General features: G+C 41.1%; 1 protein-coding gene across 2 annotated transcripts in view; it reads right to left on the reverse strand.

Annotated features, from left to right (window-relative positions):
* The window catches only part of CDH22 (cadherin 22), a 509,665-nt gene that overhangs the window by 338,224 nt on the left and 157,707 nt on the right, over positions 1–13,734 (reverse strand). The gene's annotated exons all lie outside the window — the stretch shown is intronic.

Genomic DNA, 13,734 nt, shown 5'->3' on the forward strand with positions numbered 1-13,734 from the left:
TGATAACACAGGATCCACCAATCACAATAGGTGATTTCACACCTGATCCTACTCTTGCTGCCTTCACCTGCTATGTACATGTGTTGTTTCCTTACACAAAAGCAAGCATGACTTTAAAAAATCCCCAGTGGCCAGTATGAAAATTGCAAGATTTCTATTTTTTTAATATAGATTGGGCTACGTAAAAAAATGCCAAAATAATTCAAAGAGAAATACATTTAACATAAAAACCTGATTTAATCATTAAGTTGTTTTTGGTGATTGTTTACCTTTAAAAACATATTTGCAGACAAATATCCTAAAGCTCCTGGGCTCCAGTGTAAAATCTGTAACAGGGGCCCTATCTATCAAATGCTATTTTAATATGAGTGGACTCTTTAACACCCCTCAGGCTCCTCTGGCCAGGTACAGCTGATATATTTACAACAGACAAAGCAATTCTTAGTAAACAGAGATTAACGGGGTTGTTTCATCAGGAAAACTCCTTTATAAAATCGTTGTGGCTTGGCAGAAAGAAGCAGATGAAGTGTAGAGATGGCCATGCATGCAGCTATCTTCATTATATTGTATGGAAGCAGTGAAACACCAGACTGTACCAGTAACTCACATAAACCACAATCGAAAGAGTCGCATGAATCAAATATTCGGCAAATACAATGAAAACATTTCAGAAAGCTGAGATCTGTATTTATTTTTGCAGACCCTTGTGAAAATACATCAGAAACAAAACTGATCATCAATCTACAAGCTAGGTGATAATAATTAGTCACTTGGGGTCTAATCAATGGGATCCCAAGAACCGGAGGTTTGTATTCTCATGTAAAACAAGCTGTATTGCACATAAAGCGTTGGTCAAGCATGAGCACTACTACTCTGTTCACATGGGAGATAAAAGACTTGAACCTAGGATAAGCCCCCAGTGATTATACATTTGTCAACTACACTGTCTAGCTTCTGGAAAGAATTGATCAATGTTTTATTTTTTTTCTTATATCTTTTACAAAAGCCACCAGGGAATCTGGTACCCTCATACTTGAGAAATGTGAATAACCCAGTGTTTAGACCCATAAAGATCATATTTTTCCTCTCCTGTGGATAAGTGTTAAAGCACCACTTTAGAGTTTTTTTTATTGCGGCACTGGAGTGGTGCTACTAAGCCATCATCTTCATCTTTTCTCAGCACCGCTCCTGTTGGCCTCCAGCAGTTTGTGACCTGCCAGATCGCTCCAGTGTATGCTGGGTGATCCAAAAGTCACAAATCAATGTAAGTCTATGAGAGCCAGAACGAGGCCAGAACAAAGCTCTCAGTCTTAAATCGACAGGTTGTGACCACTATCTCTTACTTCTTGTTAGTCAGAAGTTGCGGTCACAAGATGGCGGCATGGGACTGGAGCACTGCCGAGAATGGCTGAAGATGGCAGCAGGTAAGTATAAGACTAGGGGCAGGACCTTAGTTTAGTAGCAACACTCCAGCACTGGAGTGGTGCTTTAAATGTTATTCAACACTTAACCCACTCACCCACAATGCCCTCCACAGTGCGGCACCCCCCTACATCTTCTCCCTCATTTCTGTTTATCGGCCTACCCATTCTCTACGCTCCGCAAGCGACTTTAGACTAACATCCGCACTAATCCGTACCTCCCACTCCCGGCTCCAAGACTTCTCCCAAGCTGCACCTATTCTTTGTAATGCTCTACCCCAAGAAATTAGGACGAACCACAACTTACACAGTTTTAGGCGCTCCCTAAAAACAAACCTGTTTAGGGTGGCCTATCACGTTCCCTAATCGAAGTCCTTTTATATATTTATAGCCATTCATTATTTCTCCAAACATAAGTCTCCACCAAACGCCACCGCACCCAAAAGCACTACAAATATTGGCTGGTAACTAACTTATGCAGCCTTTATCTATCCCTCATTCCCTCAAGATGGCTGACCATCATTGTAAATAAGCCCCTGTACTTTGTGCCACCCCCACCTCATTGTAGATTGTAAGCTCTTACGAGCAGGGTCGTCATTATTTTGGCTTTAATTATTGTATTATCTTTAGCTATGTTACTTATGACTGTTGTATATGAACCTCTGAATTGTAAAGCGCTGCAGAATAAGTTGGCGCTATATAAATAAAGATTATTATTATCATTATTATTATTATTATTATTATTATTATTATTATTATTATTATTAATAATAAATACACTGCAAGACTTTAAGTCCACCTTCAAACTACTGTTAGGTATGTCCATTTTTACCCCAGCAACATTAATGTAGATATATGACTTGTCTTCTACTAATGGAAGAAAGCCAAGAACCTGCACAAAAGGATGATTTTTAGAGCAGTGTGATGATTTTCCAGCAAGCAAATTTTAGAGGCACGTTGGGTATCTTGACTCTATAGTCTCATACATCAAACATTACAGGAAAATGGAAAAATCCAGCATCCACAGGAAATGAGGTAAGTATATTAAAACATTATTTTATTAGCAAAATAGTTAAAAAAAGGGAAAAATTTAAAATCAAATCATACAAAGATAATAAAAAGACACAGGTCTACGTGTTTTGAGCATAACCGTTTATGTTCGAAACGCGTAGACCTGCTTTTTTTTAACGATGTTGCTAATAAAATAATATTTAAATATTTAAATATATTTAACTCATTTCCTGCGGATACTGGATTTTTCCATTTTGCTGCCATTTCTACACCCAGAAGGTGCACCGAACCTTGATTCAAGGCATTTTTCAACAGTTATTGAGCCAATATACAACTTTTCTATTTTTTGTCATACATCAAATACCTGGCCATAATATTTCTATGTGCTCCTGTTTCTTCCCACACTCCTAAAACATACTCATTAGAGAATTTAGATTATGAGTGATTTCAATATCTGTATGACATTGCGGAAACTGGTGGTGCTACCAAAGCAAGCCTAATTAACATCCCTCCTCTTCTGTAACTCACTTGTTGCCACTGTTACAAGACTTTTAATCATTTTAGTTATTTTGTACAAATACTATACTAGCATTTCCAGACTAATGAGTGCTGGATTAAAAGACTTTTTCTGTGCTATGTAAACTAGCTTGCTTGGAAATAGACCATTGAAATCCACTTGGAGGCTAAGTCAGCCATGCAACCTGTGTATGTGTAACTCATTAAATGTGAACAGTAGCCTACCCATAGGCAGCAGATCTGCTTTCTATTATCTGTAATTAACTTGTTATACTCGTAGTCTTCAGGAACCGTTATGTAATCTTTATTGGAGAAGACACGAAGTGGGTGCTATTTTCCAAATCGCTGTTGTTAAGTGGTAGAAAAAAAAAGGGAAAAAATGGTGCGCAGGAATCTATAATCTGCAAACATCATTCATTTACTCAAGGCATAGAACTGGCCCTTAGTAACTGCAACCTAACATGAGAAATGAATCACCCTATTGGCTGCTTATTATACTTGGTATCAGTATTAATGATACTAGCATACTTTGGAAAAAGCAATGTGTAATCAGAAAATTACATGAAATTAAATAATAGATATTACAAGCATAGTCTTTTTTATAAGACTATCACTAAAATAGAACTGTTTTTACGAGATTATTGATAAAAAAAATCTTTAAATATTTCAGATTTTCCTCACTGGCCAATAGCAAGATCCGATAGACTGACACTTCCTGCTTTTTGTAACTTCCTTGTCAGCTTTACTGTATAGAGTGGGACAGGATGAGAAGAGTCATTTCTTCATCATTAGAGAGCAGGAGGATAGCTCTGTCTTATGATAAGGCAGGATAGCAGTACTATATACACACATTTAAAGCTCTGACTGCAACTCCCCTGCTATCCCCTGTTCTCCAGGGGATGAGGCTGTACTTCATCACATCCTGGAGACTATAGTAGTCCATGACAATTCTCTGTCAATATATCCTCATTAATTTCACATGCTATATAGTCTATATAGATGATACAGGAAGGAAGTGTGTATCAACAATATGGCTGCCCCCAGAGAAGTTTTTAGAAATAAAAAAGGAGTAGCTACAACATTTGGACACATTGGAACATATTAATCAATATAGACCTAAAATGCGCCAACTTTATTATACAGGTTTATGCTGTTTTACGCATCCTTAGGCTGTCTAGTCTTAAGTTTATACCATCTATTCATTGTATGCTGCAGACGGGGGAGAGGGATGAGAGAGTGACCGAATTTGTACTGTGCACGTCTGTTTGGCTCTTGCAGTGTCAATACGGACGTGCAGGGTTGGCGATTCAATTCAGGCAGTTCTTGCTCTAACTAGCAACTGCTGTTAATCAAGCTAAGGGGAGGTACGCAACATATTAAATGAAAGGGCGGAGCGGTTCATTTAGCCCTTAACAATGCTAAGGGTGCACCAAGGAGCCCTCATTTTCATATGAAATAAAAAAAAAATTTCTGTACAATTAAAGAAGGGAAATCAATGCTGTTGGTATACATTTTAAAGGAGTTAAGTCCACTATAGGACTGAATAAGTAGCTTAAATCAAGTTTTTTGGGAGTGACAGACTCCATTCAAACCACAACTTCAGAGTTTTTTTTACCTCAGTGCTGGAGTGGTTTTACTAACCTAAGCTCCCTGACCCTAGTTGTATACTCACCAGCCGCCATCTTCATCTTCCCAACACCGTTCTTGTCCCATGGCTCCATCTTGTGACCGCAACTTCTGAATGACTGGAAGTCAGAGGTAACACTCACAAGCTCTCAGTGTAAGTCTATGGGAGCCTTGTTCTGGCTCTCATAGATTTACATTGAGTGGTGACTTCCTCCAGTAAACACTGTAGAGATCCGGCAGGTCACAACCTGCAGAAGACCGACCCAAGTGTTGCTGTGAACAGATGAAGATGGCAGCTGGTAAGTATAATACTAGAGGCAAGAAACTCCAGTGCTGCAACAAAAATAAAAAACACTGGAGTGGTACCTTAAACATTTATTTGCAAATTTCACTTCATAACATTTTTTTTATGACCTGACTCTTCCAGGGGTGGATCGCTGTGCAATCTAAAGGGGTTGTCTATTTTTGAAAATTTTACCCTCCTCAGAATCCTCATCCTGGGGCACAACAGAAAGTGGCTAAAAAAACAACTTTTGCTATGAGACTTGTGCTTTCCATCACATCCATTGATTTGACACTGGGCAATGGTTCATTATCCTTGAGTTTTTTTTTACAGAAATTGAACACTAAAGTCACGTTCACACATTCAGTATTTGGTGAGTTTCTTTACCTAAGTAATTGTAAGCCAAAACCAGGAGTGGAACAATCAGAGGAAAAGTATAATAGAAACAAGTCACCATTTCTGTATTTATCACCCACTCCTGGTTTTGGCTTACACATACTGATGTAAATTACTGACCAAATACTCAACATGTGAACTTGGCCTTACTGTCTAGCTTAACTTTAGATTAAAACTTAACATTTGAAGTCTTAGTTACTGGATCTTTGTTAGCTATTTATCAAGAGATGTTTTTAACAGTTAGCGGTTGTCCAAGATTCCTGCCATAAAGGCTTGTTATGTAACACTGTATGTTGCTATATGCTGTATAGGTGCAGACATATGGCTTTAGTGGGAAACAATTATAATATGGCAGCGCTTAACTGACAGTGAAAAACTCAGTATTATTTTGTGTGAATATATTTAAGGTCTTACAGTCTACAGTCATATTGTGGATTGCAAAACTATGAGGTTGTAGGGAGTCTGTCCAGTCTTTTTAGCACTTCTTTTGTATTTCATGGTTCTTTTTTTATTATTATTGATTGATTTCTCTTTTATTAATTTAATGATATTTCACTATTTTAAAAGGTTTACAATGATGTTTAGAAGAAGTGTATTATACACAATCCCTTGGGAATTGGTTGAATTCTACAAGAAGCAACTGTACAAGGTGTTAACACTGAAAGTTGTCTTTTTTTTTAGAATCGATATGTAATAAAATAAAATGCTTTCCCCTTAAATCTCCTCTTGAGGATTTGTTTATAGATCCGGGATGTGCAACTTTCTTGGCAGTCTACAATTTAGAGTGAAGGACCATCTATAGTGCTGCGATCTCTTATATGGTTGTGAAGCTCTTATTTCTTTCTGCGTTAACATGTAGCCGTTATTAAATGTCATTGTGCAGGGTTTACAAATGTTCATCAGGCAAAATGGGTTAACAATACAAGCCAACAAAAATGTTCAAGAAATAACTCGAATTAACATAAACTTTTTTAACACAAATAAACATTTCAGGCAAGTACAAAACATAAAAGACACATAGTAAAGGTCCTTAAGTATTAAAGTTCTACTTTAAATGCTTCTAAAATATGTTAATATCTGAATATGGAATTTAAAGTTCTGTCCTTGACATATTCAAAAGAAATGAAAAGTATGAAAATATGTTTTTTTGTATTCATAAAAATACATAAAAAACAAAGAAACCAGAATACAGAAAAATAAAACAAAATCTTTAATATAAATAAAATAAAGCAATTCCTTTGTTTAAAAATAAAAGTTTTAACTAGAGTCTAGTATAATTAGGATTATATGTTGTGATTAGTGATAAGCGAGCACTAAAATGCTCGGGTACTCGTTGCTCGGGTCGAGCAAATCGGAATGCTCGAGTGCTCGGTCCGAGTAATGAGCCCAATGTAAGTCTATGGGAAACTCGAGCATTTTTCCGGCGGCTCCCCCGGCGGTCTGCAGAGGGCCTAAAAATTGCCCAAATCGATGGGAACAGTGCTCAAATGACATGGGAACAGCATGGGGAAGATCCCTGGAACCATCTCTGACTCCAAAGTCACTGCTGTCAACAACATTGTCAGAGGTATTACACCACTTTTACAGACTTACAATAAAGCATACAAAAACAAAATGGATTTTCCTGGAAAAAAAATTTAAGGAACATCCTTTTCAAGGTAATGACTTGTATATAAGGCAAAATAAATATACAAAAGCAAAAATGTTCCTCCACACCTTGGGCTATGTTCACATGTAGCGTTTTTGCACTTTTGCATTGCTTTCAACGGTGAAAAATGCATTCACCAGGAAATGTCATTTTAACATTTTACTACCTTATCTGGCCATGTGGTGTGTGAGTCATCATCAGACACATCGTGTTTCATTTATGAAGGAGGGACTCTGAAAGTCACAAACACTATTTTTATAGGGCCATCAGGCGGCCCTTACTATTCTTAAAGAGCCAGCAGTTGGCTATGCTTTGTTGTTCTCATTATTAAAGAGTGAGTCTCCTATACTATTATTGCGTATGCAGTGACTGCAAGGGCTGCCAAAAATGTGCACGCACCCCATTACCCCTTTGAAGAGACATAGAGGATGGTCTCAGTAAAAAAAATGTTCCCATTATAAAGGAGTGGGTCTCCTATAGTGGTAATGCCCATGCAGTGACTGCAAGGGCTGCCAAAATTTGGGAAAAACCCCAATACCAATTTAAAGACACATAGAGCTGGGCTACAGTAACAACATGTTCCTATTAAAAAGGAGTGGATTTGCTATACAGCTATAGGGTATGCAGTGAGTCCAACGGCTGCCAAAATTTAAAAAATACCCTAATAACAATTTAAAGACACATAGAGCTGGGCCACAGTAATGATATGCTCACATTAGAAAGGAGTGGGTCTCCAATACTGTTATTGATTATGCAGTGACTGCAATGGCTGCCAAAAATTTGGAGGAACTCCAATGCCCCTTGCAAGAGACATAGAGGTCGGAGGGCCTCCTGAAAACAATGTTCCCATTATTAGGAAGTGGGTCTCCCATACTGTTTGCCTATGAAGTGAATGCAACAGCTGACAAAAATTTGAAGGAATTCCAATGTCCCTTGCAAGAGATGTAGAGGTCGGAGGGCCTCCTGAAAACAATGTTTCCATTATTAGGAAGTGGGTCTCCCATACTGTTTGCCTATGCAGTGAATGCAATAGCTGTCAAAAATTTGGAGGAACTCCAATGTCCCTTGCAAGAGACGTAGAGGTCAGAGGGCCTCCTTAAAACAATGTTTCCATTATTAGGAAGTGGGTCTCCCATACTGTTTGCCTATGCAGTGAATGCAACAGCTTCCAAAAAATTGTAGGAACTCCAATGTCCCTTGCGAGAGACGTAGATATGGTGATATGGTAGATATTGTGATGATATGGTGGTGGAGGATGAGGATGAGGAGAAGGAGGAGGACAAGAGCAAATAGACAAAATCAGGAAGCTTATACCCATGTCTGGGTGTGAAGATAGAGGTGCATGCGAATAGAGTTAAACCTCCCAAAAAAAAGACACTATATTTGAGTTTATGCTACACTGCTATCATTTGGTGGTGTTGAGAAGTCTGGCCCAATCCAGCCCTTGTTCATTTTTATAAGAGTCAGCCTGTCAGCATTTTCAGTTGACAGGCAGATGCGCCTATCGCTTATAATTCCACCAGTGGCACTTAAAACCCGCTCTGACAAAACGCTAGCGGCAGGACAGGCAGGACCTCCAAGGCATAGAGAGCCAGTTCATGCCACGTGTCCAGCTTGGATACCCAATAATTATAAGGCACTGAGGAATCACTGAGGATGCTGGTGTGATCGGCAAGGTACTCCCTCACCATCTTCCAAAACTTTTCCCTCCTTGTGAGAGTACCCCGCACCTCAGGGCCCGTGCAATGGGAGGGTCTAAGAAAACTGTCCCAGAACTTTGACAGTGTTCCCCCGCCTCTGCTGGATTGCATTTGTGTCTCTCTCGCCTTTACTCCTTGGTTGTCCAATGAACTGTGACCTCTGCTGCCAGCGTTTTCAGATGGGAATTTTTTTAATAATTCCGCAACAAGGGCCTTCTTGTACTGCCCCATTTTATTAGGCCTGTCCTGCAAAGGAATACGAGATAGAAAGTTTTCATTGTAGCGTGAGTCTAAAAGTGTCACCAACCAGTAATGACTGTCACCAAAATTTGGACAACGTGAGGGTCACGGGAAAGGCAGCGTAACATAAACTCAGCCATGTGTGCCAGACTGCAAAGAGGCAAGACTTCTGTGTCCTCACCAAGAGGACGATTGATCATTCTCTCCTCCTCCTCCTCCTCTTCTTCCTCCCTGTCTTCAGGCCATCCATGCTGAACAGACGGTATGACAGTTGTGCAGGTGGTACTGTCTATAGCGCAGGAAACTAGCTCCTGTTTTCTCCTCCTCCTCATTGTCACCCAATTCACATTGGAATGAGATGAGGCTGGGCTGTGTGGAATCACCCTGTATGGTTCCTTGCTCCATCTCATCGTGCTCTGCCTGCAATGCATCCTCTTTAATTGTGAGAAGAGAGCATTTCAGAAGACAGAAAAGCGGGAGGGTTAAGCTAATTATGGTGTCATCGCCGCTCACCATCTTGGTTGTCTCCTCAAAGTTTTGGAGTATGGTACAGATGTCTGACATCCATGTCCACTCCTGAGGTCTTATGTGTGTAGCCTGACCTGAATACCAACGGCTGTGTTGATGCTGGTAGTGAAAAATTGCCCTCTTCTGCTCACAAATCCTTCCCAACATCTGCAATGTAGAGTTCAAACATGTGGAGACTTCGCACACCAGTCGGCGAGCTGGAATCTGCAAATGCTGCTGAAGTACGGCAAGAGTGGCAGAATCTGTAGGTGACTTTCTAAAATGGGCACACACGCAGCGTACTTTGACAAACAGATGTGACAGATCTGGGTAGGTTTTGAAAAACCCCTGAACCACAAGGTTAAGCACATGGGCCAGGCATGGTATGTGTGTGAGCTCACCTCACTTCAGGGCCGCCACCAGGTTCCGGCCATTGTCACACATGACCATGCCTGGCTGTAGGTTCAGCAGTGTCAGCCACAGATCTGCCTGCTCTTTCAGAGCTGTACACAACTCTTCAGCGGTTTGTGGTTTGTCATCTAAGCATATTAGCTTCAGCACAGCCTGTTGCCGCTAGGCCAAGGCAGTACTGCAGTGCTTCCAGCTTCTGACTGATGTGGTCATTTAAGAGATGGAGGCTGAAGAGGAGGAGGAGGTGCAGGAACTGTAGAATGTGGGGGAAACCCTGATTGACCTAGGGCCTGCAATCCTCGGCATAGGGAGGATGTGTTCCATCCCAAGGTCTGACTGGGTCCCGGCTTCCACTATATTAACCCAGTGTGCCGTCAGCGAGATGTACCGTCCCTGTCCACAAGCACTTGTCCACGTGTCCGTGGTTAGGTGGACTTTCCCAGTAACTGCGTTGTTGAGGGCACGGCTAATTTTGTGAAACACGTGCTCATGTTATGCAGTGACGGCACACCCGGAGAAATAGTGGCGGCTGAGGACCGAGTACAGAGGGACGGCCGCTGCCATCAGGTTGTGGAAAGTTTCTGTCTCCACGAGCCTAAAAGGCAACATTTCTAGCACAAGCATTCGCGAAATGTGTGAATTTAGTAGTGTGGCCTGTGAGGCGTTGGCTGCATATTTGCGCTTGCATTCCAAGGACTGGGGTAGGGACAACTGAATGCTGCGCTGGGACAAGGACGTGGATGTGCTTGCTGATGGGGCTAGTTGAGAGTGTGCAACAACACGTGCAGGGTGGGAGACATCTTGCCGTGCACCATGGACAGGGGATTGACGTGCACGCACAACAGCGTAAGAAGCTGTGGTGTCACCCGCAGACACTGTTTCTGGACCCTGGGGTTCAGCCCACTTAATCGGGTGCTTTGCTGCCATGTGCCTGATCATGCTGGTGGTGGTCAGGCTGCTATATTTGCTACCCCTGCTGATGCTGGCCTGGCAGGTGGCCTTTTTGGAGTTATCTGGAGAGTCTTTAAAAAACAACCAGACTCAGGAAGACCTAACAGCTGTACTGGCAACTTCCGTCGTGTTGGTGTTACGGGGAACGCTTTCCTGCCTTATGTCTGCGGCCACCATACTGCTTCTTCCTGCCTGTTGTGGTGCTACGCCTCTCTCCCCCTGTGTGCTGCATATCCCCCTGCCAGGTTTAGTCAGTTACTATATCATCCACCACCTCGTTTTCCACTTCCGCACCTTGGTCCTCCTCCTGACTTTCTGGAAATTGTGTCTCATCATCATCATCATCCACCTCCTGCGACAGAAATTGCACTTTCCCACCGTTGCCTTCATGTGACCATGGCTGCTCAAATATTTGGGCATCGCTGCACGCGTTCTCCTCTTGACTTGCTTGAAGCTGGCTTGGCGAGAGGCCAGAATCTACAAATGAAAAAGTGAACAGCTCTTTGAAGTGTCCAAGTGTGGGATCAGTTGTCTCCAGGCACTCGGCATGGTGGGAGGAAGGAAGATCAGGGTAAAGAATATGCCGTCCAGACTCACGGCTACTGAGACTTGACCGTGTGGAAGACAGGGTGGTGGTGGTGGTGGTGGCAAAGTGACTGGAAGCATTATCTGCTATCCAACCTACCACCTTTTGACATTGCTCTGGGTTCAATAGTGGTGTGCTGCGTTCCCCTTGCAATTGGGACAGGAAGGTCGGGCAACAAGATGTGGGTGTTTGTTGTGGCACAATTTCAGCTTGCCAAAGGCCTCAGCCTCTGCATACACCATCATGTCCACTTCCCCGTCCCTTGCCACGCACCTTGCCCATTTTAAATGGAGGACAATATTTTCCACTTTCACTAGAAATGGCTGATTTTGGAACACAGTTATATGTGATACGTCTGACAGAGAACCACGGTTTTAAAATAGCAGGCCTGTAATTTACTAATACTATTCTTCACAGAGACCTAGTGTGAATAGCTTGACTGACACATGGCAACGAAATGGAAGGCAGAAATGGCTGATTTTGGAACACAGTTATATGTGAGATACGTCTGACAGAGAACCACGGTTTTGAATAGCAGGCCTGTAGCTTAGTAATACTATTCTTCTCAGAGACTTAGGGTGAATAGCTTGACTGACACACTGCAATGAAATGAAAATGTAAGCCAATATTTCCCATGTTCAGTTCAAATTTCTGGATTTTTATCGCTGTAATATGGAAAAGATCTGGCTGTATTCTGCAGTGCTAACAAGCAAATGGAGCAGAAAAAATGTGTACTCTGGAATGCTTTTTAAGCAAATAATCAGGATTAAGATAAAAAAAAAATTGCCCCTGGCCTCTGATACCTGAGACTATGTCTACAAATATCAGTAAGAACAGTAGCAGGAATGTGCTATGGACCCTCTTGTACATAGAAAGTAAACCCACTGCCATGAATTATAATCAATATCTATTTTATTTATTTATTTTTGAAAGACTACTCCTCAGACACAATGATGATTTCATAAGAAATTATGCAAATCTCAATACATGCACAGGTAGTTGACAATATTTACCATGAATAGATAAACAACACCTGTTAACTTGGACTGTAGAGGTTAAGGGATTCTTTATTTTACATTTATCTACACCTTAGGTCATATTGCCCAGAATATTCTACGGTCTTGTGAGTGGACGGTCATGTAACCGCAAGTATGCAATTTGCATACTTTTAGCCATATATCGACTACACGTGTCCGGTGCACTTCTAGTTGGCATGTGACCGCATGTATACAAATTGTATACTTGCAGTCATGCTCCACGCCCTCCACCAAAGAATCCTCATGCAGTGCACGCGATGTGAGGATTCACAAGTCTGCTGTCACATATAGTCACATAGTGTGACTGCAGACTTGCACTCTAAGACATGATAATCTGCTTAAGCAAAAGTTAGATTGATGGGTAGCAAGAGTTCAAGGTCACAAGTCAATTAGTAATGGTACTAGGGAGCAGACAAGAGACAAAGTCATAAATGTATGGGTGTGGAATACAAGTCAGCAACCAAAAGACAAAATCAGGAATAAGTACAGAAAATTGAACCAGAAAAGTATAAAAAAGGTCAGAGCCAGGACCATCAAAATATGCGACATTTCAGTGCTAAAAACAAATAGACATATAGTTAATGGGTGTATGAAAAGGTTGAATGTTCTCACCTTACACTTTTCACCCCAGGACATTATTTTTCCTCTTCACTATATTATTAATGGTGGCTTTGTGGAGAGGGGACCAATTTGAGATATGCCATTCTTCACATCGGTCTCATTATAGTAGGGATAAAGGGATCGCCTCTTTGGCACAAAAAGGTTTTGTGACGACAAACTACATTCTAAGCTTTCCCACCAAAACAATTGGCAGCCATATATGAGATGATCTACTATACTGCCACAGTCACTGGACTATCGTGGTCTTTGGTACAGTTATCACATGTAATCTGTAAAGCTGGGATAAAATAGATTAGAAAACTGCACTAAATTTCAGACTCTTCTATATGCAGTTAACAGCTTGATCAGATTTTTCACTTGTTAGCTTGATGTGAAGTCTTTGTTTATCCAAGGTGCTGATGTCTTCATTAGTTGATAGATCAGCACAGTTTCTATACTGCATTTATTTCCCCTTCATGCACTTTTCTCCTTATTGATAGTTTTTATTTGTTCTCCCTGAGACTGAGATATTTTCTCCCCTTTGTACTTTTTAGATCTGTGCAGACACCCCTCCCCCCTCCTGCACACATCTGCTATCTGAGTGGAAGAGCAGAGAGAGCAGTCAGAACCAGGAGCACTGTTGGATTTGTAACATTTTTGCATACCACTAAGCTAGATATGGAAATTATCGACATCTGTAGCAGCTAAGTGGTAAAAACATTTCAATATAGACTACTTTGAATGTTGCTTAACTTTCTTTTAAGTTAGAATAAAGAACAATAAAATAATCAGTACAAAGTT

This window comes from Phyllobates terribilis, unplaced genomic scaffold, assembly GCF_046119375.1.
Source record: "Phyllobates terribilis strain yellow unplaced genomic scaffold, ASM4611937v1 Scaffold_5__5_contigs__length_657084704, whole genome shotgun sequence".
Taxonomy (NCBI): Eukaryota; Metazoa; Chordata; class Amphibia; order Anura; family Dendrobatidae; genus Phyllobates; species Phyllobates terribilis.